This window comes from Mustela putorius, unplaced genomic scaffold, assembly GCF_011764305.1.
Source record: "Mustela putorius furo isolate JIRA1106 unplaced genomic scaffold, ASM1176430v1.1 tig00003869_pilon_pilon_pilon, whole genome shotgun sequence".
In the NCBI taxonomy this organism is placed as follows: Eukaryota; Metazoa; Chordata; class Mammalia; order Carnivora; family Mustelidae; genus Mustela; species Mustela putorius.
Window position 1 is genome coordinate 20,245,687 of NW_025422021.1, and position 7,354 is coordinate 20,253,040.

The window sequence follows — 7,354 nt, forward strand, 5'->3', positions numbered from 1 at the left end:
GGGACTACACGATTCTAGAAATGCTTAGACTTGGTCTGGTAAGAGTAAATGAGTGAAAAACTCTTCTGAGTTTATATTGAACAAGGAGGGACTGAGAAGTAAACATATCCTCCATTCCTGTAACTGAAAAACACCTAGACTATATGGGCAGCCTCTTCTTACCCAATCAATATATTAGACATGGTGATGCTAGAAAGGATCCCTGAAATTAGCCAGCCTTAGGCAGAAGTGTGTGTCTCTTACTTTTAAGAAACTGAATCCCCTAGGAATTCGGGGAAGTGTACTATTTAAAGGAATTCTATATTGAATCCTTTCATTAAGGAAATATTCACCCTTGGTTTTGCTTTTTTTGTTTGTCCATGATTCTGGTTTTCCTAAAGTGAGACGTACTTGTAGAGTTAATTTTCACCACTACATTAAGAATTGTTTAAATGACTGTTTATTGACCGTACTGTTGTGTAACTATTAAAATTAAAGCTATAAAAAATAGACAACACAGGAAAGTAAAAATGACATATTACATGAGAAAGGTAGAATTTGAAATGGTGCACTTGCTGGTTACCAAAACATAAAAATCTTAATTATATCAGAATGAAGATCAGAAGCAGCTTTTATAAGATATGAGTACAGAAAATTTACATAAATGTGCCAACCGATTTCAAAATCAATTTAAATTTAATTAACTGAACCATTCATGTTTTTCTGTTGGCTCTTTGCTTGAAGTGAAATAATGAGGCATACTTCACTGAGTAAGAACTCAGTTCAAATCCTGATTCTGTCTCTCTGAAGCCTTGGGCAAGATGTAACCTCACACAGCCTTCTCGTTCTCACCAAAAGATAGTAACCTACAAAGCAAGATGATTGAGAGAATTAAGTGAGATAACATTTAGTAAGTGGCATTATGCAAGAACTTTCAAATGTACAAGATTCATGGATATTAAATGTAAGCAGGACCTCTAGCAAGCCAACTAGAAAGTGGATGTCTAGCAGGCTGGATCCTGGAGGGGAAGGGGTGCCTGACCCAACTGTACTTTGCCCACGTCCCAGCAATACTAATTACCCACTAGCAATCTAGTCTCTCTGCACAGTGCTGAGAAAGGACTGTTAGCTCCACCCTTTGAGCACATAAGAGACCCATCTTTCAAAGAGTTGGAATAGCCTGATGATTCCACAGCAGTAAACACGAGGCCCTATAATCACATTATCCAGGAATCTAACTTCCTTCTAGACATCAGGGAGCAGGTACTAGTCTTCTGACTGTTAGATTAGATTTCCTCCTCCCTCACGGCCAGACATCTCCCGAAGACAAGGAAATCCATCTAAAGCATCTTGACAGGGCAGGATCACTCACATTTCATTATCGCGGCTCTGTCGGTCACAATATGTACCAAACCCAGAAAGTCCTGACAAAGATCGCACAGCTTACAATCATTGCATTCTGCAATGCACATACAGGAAATGGAAATGACTGGGTTTCATGTGAGCTGGAATTTAGTCCACCAGACAGATTTACAACCTTGCTTATGTTCCATACCAATTTGAGTGGGGAGGTTGCGAACATAAGAGGGTTTATGCAATTCTAGTGGCATGATTTGATGGAAAGCAATGTCCCCTCAAAGTGTAGGTGAACAAGTTAGTGTCAATCTGAAAACTACCACACTGGGGTGAATTTTAGGCCCCTAATGTTGTTCAATATTCCTTATTAATGATGAAATGGAATTGGGAAAATTCTCAATTCTGGCATGATGTCAAATATGACAAGATTATTAACACTTAAAAACACACAAGAAGGGGCGCCTGGGTGGCTCAGTGGGTTAAGCCGCTGCCTTCGGCTCAGGTCATGATCTCAGGGTCCTGGGATCGAGTCCCGCATCGGGCTCTCTGCTCAGCAGGGAGCCTGCTTCCTCCTCTTTCTCTGCCTGCCTCTCTGCCTACTTGTGATCTCTGTCTGTCAAATAAATAAATATAATCTTTAAAAAACACACACACACACACAAGAAGAAAATTGAAAGTGTTCTTTGTAAATCAGAGCTATGTGTAAGTAAACAAAGAAGTTTTCTAGAAAAATTGGCGACATTAACCCATGCCCTGAAATAATATTCTCTACTAACGTAATAAGTGAAATTATTATCTAGACATAAACATCAATAAATGGGCTCAAGATTACAGTGGAATACATGTTAAAGATACTGATAAATCAATAGTGGATTTGTCTTGTTCCTTTTTATAATAATAGAACACGATAGTATCTTAAAAGAAGGGTGGACTGTAAGATCTTGGTAGAGCACATACTTTATTAAGCATGAGACACTGCTTTATTAGACCATCCAATTGAATCAGGATGTAGTAAATTATGGGAAATCTAGAAAATACATCTAAATATTAGAAAATACTTAAAAAGAAGATGAAAGACCTAAAATTATTAGTCAATAGAAAAGATGCCTGAGTTATCACAGAGCACCAGCTAAGCATTATCCATCTTCCACAGGGCAGGATATGATTTCTTATTGTCAAAAAATGAAATTTAAACACCTAGAAGTAAGTGATTTCTTGATAATAAAAATGGCTGAATTCTTGAGTAGGTTATTGAAAGAAGTTATGTGACCCTACAAAGTCACAGGTCAGTGACAGATAAGAAGCTCTGCTTAATGTGAGCTAGTCTGATGCTTATGAAACCAGCTGTCATACCAGAGCATGTCTAGGGGTCTTAGCCAAGTCTTATATGTCGTTAACATTTTGACTTGTCTCCTACTTTCAATCTGCTGCCCTCTTTGCTGTTCATGCAATCCTCTGGTGATCTCATCCTCTCCCTTGGTTTTGACAACTAACATATAGAGTGCTGGTCTCGGACCTCTCCTCTTAACTTCATATCCATGGATATAAGTACTTGCCAGACACATTCACTCACATATTCACTGGCATCTCTCCCAACAAATACTTTTATACAAATATTTATAATATTTATAATATTTATAATTCAAGATAGCCAAAAGATGGAAATAACCCAAGTATCCATCAATAGATGAATGGATAAACAAATTGTGGTATAAATATGCAATGGAATATTATAGGACCATGAAAAAGAATGAAGTACTGATACATGCATTCTACAGTGTGTTCAAAAACATACTTAGAGAAGGAAGCTAAACCATAAAAAGGCCACATGTTATATGATTCCTCTTATATGAAATGTACAGAAGTGGCTAATCCACAGAAAGAGAAAGCAGATTGCTAGTTGCCAGAGGCTGGGAAGAGAATGGAGAGTTGGAGTGATTGCTTACTGGGCAATTTTCTGAATTGACTTCATGCAACTTACAGTCTTTACGATATAAGCAAGTATAGAAAGTAAAACAGTAAGTAATAAGAATGTGCTCATTTAAATTTTCAATATACACCATGATATATAATGTATGTGGTACTCACATTCTTTTATAGTCAGTCCCTTGCCACACTAACTACTAAAATATGGCAGGATTGATAGTGTGTCACTTCTGAGGTTAAGTTACACTGTAGCTTCTGTCTTGGTTGTCTCTGACACAGGCATTCTCTTTTTCTCTCTTCCTCTCCTATAGAGAGGCTCACATGGAGGGAAATGGAGGATGCAGCCAATAGCCACATGAGTGAGATTAGAAGTGCATCCTCCAGCCCAGTCAAACCTTAAGGTAACTACCGTTTCACTTGATAGCTAAGTCTTATGAGAGACCTTGAGCCAGAATCAACCAGCTAAGCCACTCCCAAATTCCCCACCCTTGGAAACCATGTGAGATAATGAATGTTTATTGTTTAAGTTGCAAATTTTGTACTAATTTGTTGCACAGCAATAAATAACTAATACAATTATTAAAACTCAACAGAAACCATGGTTATTTGGGACTTAGACCAACAAACGATTTTTTCTGGGAGGAGTATTTTACCACTCATGTTGTTTAGTGATAAAAGGGTGCATAGTGAGAATATAAAACATACTGACTTTAGTTAGCTTTCTTATTGCTTTGAAATTCTCCATAGATAATGCACCCCGTTATTGTCTGTATCCAGAATGAAATGCTCCCACTGCTCTCCTATAACCTGACTTAGTTCCGCCATCATCTATTCCTTCTCTGGAATAGCTGGAGTTTCTGATTCTAGTCTCGCTCATCAACACTGAATGTATCTACCACAGTGATAGCAACGTAATTTTTCTAATCATAAATCTGACCTTGTAACTCAGATTACAATTCAGATTGTATAAAATCCCTTAACAACTCCCTTGTGCATACAGAATAAAGCTCAAGTGATTTACAAAACTCTTCATTTCTGCCTTTGCAGAAAAATCTCACTTATTGCACAATAGTATTCTAATAAGATCGTCATGATCTGGCCCCCCACTGAAGCCTTTCCTGCCTCAATCCCTACTCACCCCTGCACGTACTTGTTGTTGTAAGTCATAATCAAAGATCTGTAGTTCAATAACTATACACGTACTCTTTTGCACAGTCTGATCTTATGCCTGGAATTCTCCAGTTCTTCTCTACCCCTACTCCATTCTAATTGTCTATTTACTCAGTAAATTCATTTTCTCTGCCCATAAACTATAGCTAAAAATGTCTTTTCTCAGACAGGCTTCGTTGGACTACTTCAGTCCAAATAAAGTGCCTCCCGCTTATCCAGCTCACCATATTCTATAGCGATCATGCATTCATATGTCTGTTTTCTCTACTAGACTGAGAACTGCTCAAGGACAGGAATATTTAATTTGCCCTTAGTGCCCTGTTGGTTAACAGTATCAGCCCATCCCGTATACCTGTGCTAAACAATGGAATGAATAAATATTGAAAATTACAGCAACAATAGCAACAAAAACTATCCACTCTCACAACATCCTAGCTCACATACTACTGTAAATTTTACACAAGCATTTCCATATTTTTACATAAATTATCAATTTATATTCATAGTATTAACATGGTTTAACAGTCTGAATTGGTTTTGTTTCAGACAGTTTTAACTGCTATCTGTTCAAGCTCGCTAATCTAAGTTGCTATTAATCTTTTCAAGTATACCTTTCATCTCAGGCATTGTTTTTTTATTAATAAGTAGAGATCGTAACTGCAAGTTAAATATACCTTCTAGTATGGTTGTCTTCTAGAATGTTCCCCTTCAGTCTATAATACATAAATCATCTTTCCTTTCTTTCATTGGTCCTACCTTCTTTCTTTCCATCCTTCTTCCTTCTTCATCTACCCGTTGAAAATAAATTTATCAACATAGGTTTCTTTGAAATTTGCGGCAACTTAGCTCATCATGCTGGTGTTTCTGGTGGTGATGTTGGGGGCAAGAATGGTAGAAGAGGTGGTGAGGGTGATGGCAGGCTTGGAGAAGGGAAAGGGAGAGGAGAGAAAGAAAGGAAATTCAGTCTAAGTGGGATGGTAGTACTGAACAATGTAAAGCAATAGGACCTTCAGTATGATAAGTCCTGGGGTTTTGCCTTAGATTTTTACCTTACCATAGAGAACTACATTAATGAGGCCAATCATTGAATATCTATGAGCTTTGGTCTTTTTCCATACATAAAATCACTAATAATAATTAATACTTTCATAGTGTTTAAACTGTGCCATGCACTATTCTACGCGCCATTTGTATATGAATTCATTTAATCTCTCAACAACCTCATTTTACCCTTTCCCAGCTGGGGAGTGGAAGAGACAGCTTTAAACCTAGGCAGTCTGGCTCGAGAGTCTGTGCCCTTAGTAAAAATATCTACCTGGAAGGATTTCAGGGAAGATCAAAGGAGGTAACTCATATGAGAGGGTTCACAAACTAAAAAGTAATGACGATGTTAAAATAATTTCAAGATAATGATGATGGCAAATGGTGGTGATAAAGTCCAGGTAAGACTACAGGAAATCCTGGAAACAAAAACAAAGTGTTGTTGAGAATTAACTATAATTGTAAATCTGGGAAATGTTCAGGCATTAAGGAAGCTGAAGTTGATGTTTCCTTTATGTGTTCTTTCCTTCTTCCCTAGCTTTCTAACTCCATAGCAGCATCTGGTGAAGAGAATCACCAATGCCTTCTACCTTGCCGTGGCTAATAATCTACATGCCAGAGAACCCATACCCTAGAAGATAAAAACTGACAGAATTTCTAGTCTTGGGTTTTTATTTTTATTGAATATTTCTATGTGATCTTGGAGCATAACTTTTCATTTCAGAACTGCATTGAAGAGTATGTTTGTGTGTACACATATACATACGTACAAACATCATGTCTGCATGCCTGCTGATTAAATCTCAGCTTTTAAGACATTTGTTGTTCTATCCCATTATTAAATACTTAAAAAAATCTCTAACGTCTGAGAATAGAAATGACTAGTTGCCTTTAATCTGGGTCGGGCGTTAAATTTTTTTTTTTTTTTTTAAAGAAAGAAATGGGGAAAGACAAAAATTCCCCTCTATCTCTTTGGAATCTTTCTTTCTTTCTAGATTGATTGACTGATTGAGCGATCAGGGAGAGAGAGAGCACAAGCAGGGGGACCGGCAGGCAGAGGGAGAAGTAGGCTCCCCACTGAGCAGGGAGCCCCATGTGTGGTTTGGTCCCAGGGAGCTGAGATCATGACCTGAACTGAAAGGCAGACACTTAACTGACTGAGCCACTCAGGCGCCCATCTTTGGAGAATTTCTGTAGAAGTTCTGTTATTGCAGAGCATGCTGGAAACGTCCTCATTAAAAGAGCCTTAAAATATTGGGAGCACAAGCACCTTTTCTTGACCTCTTCTATGAAGTCACAGAATCACAGCCTACCTCACACAGGTACCTAAACATATTGCTGCATGGGGCAGGCTATTTTAAAAAGTGAAATTACAGTTGAAAGAAATAACCCTCAGTAGACACATGTTTAATAACATGATTTTGTTAGTCCTACTAAAACATTTTTTTTAAAAAGTCATGTCTTTAAATGATTTTTATCAAAAGCATTTTGAAAACCTGGAAAGCAAGGGCACAACATTTTAAATCTATCTCTAGGAAACAGTGACCTCCACAAAATCCAAATTTTGAACAAAAGGTGGCTTGAGGACTGCTGGCCTATAGAAAAGAAATCAGACCATAAGGTGAGAGAAATGTTTTCTTCCTATTCCACTGGCTTATTTTCTTGACTCCAAAATTTTAAATTATTTGGGATTTTGATGTCATCAAAGGTTATTAATTAATCCTATCAGCCACCTGTTTACAGATTCCTAAGATGAACTAATGACTGCATATAACAGAACCATGGTTCCTTGAGGGCAGGTCCATATCTTTATTTGCCTTTAGAGCCCATCAACAAATAGTCTCTTGCATACTGATGGTGCTTACTGTATGCTCACTGGATG

At 37.6% G+C, this 7,354-nt stretch overlaps 1 long non-coding RNA gene across 1 annotated transcript; it reads right to left on the reverse strand.

The window, feature by feature from the left end:
• Positions 1-452: 452 nt before the first annotated feature.
• LOC106004958 lies at positions 453-6,794 on the reverse strand. The gene is made up of 4 exons (XR_001178057.1): positions 6,627-6,794; positions 5,747-5,891; positions 5,188-5,351; positions 453-845 (listed from the first exon to the last, which is right to left on the reverse strand). It is a non-coding gene; the product is annotated as an uncharacterized LOC106004958 (long non-coding RNA).
• Between the last annotated feature and the right edge of the window lie 560 nt (positions 6,795-7,354).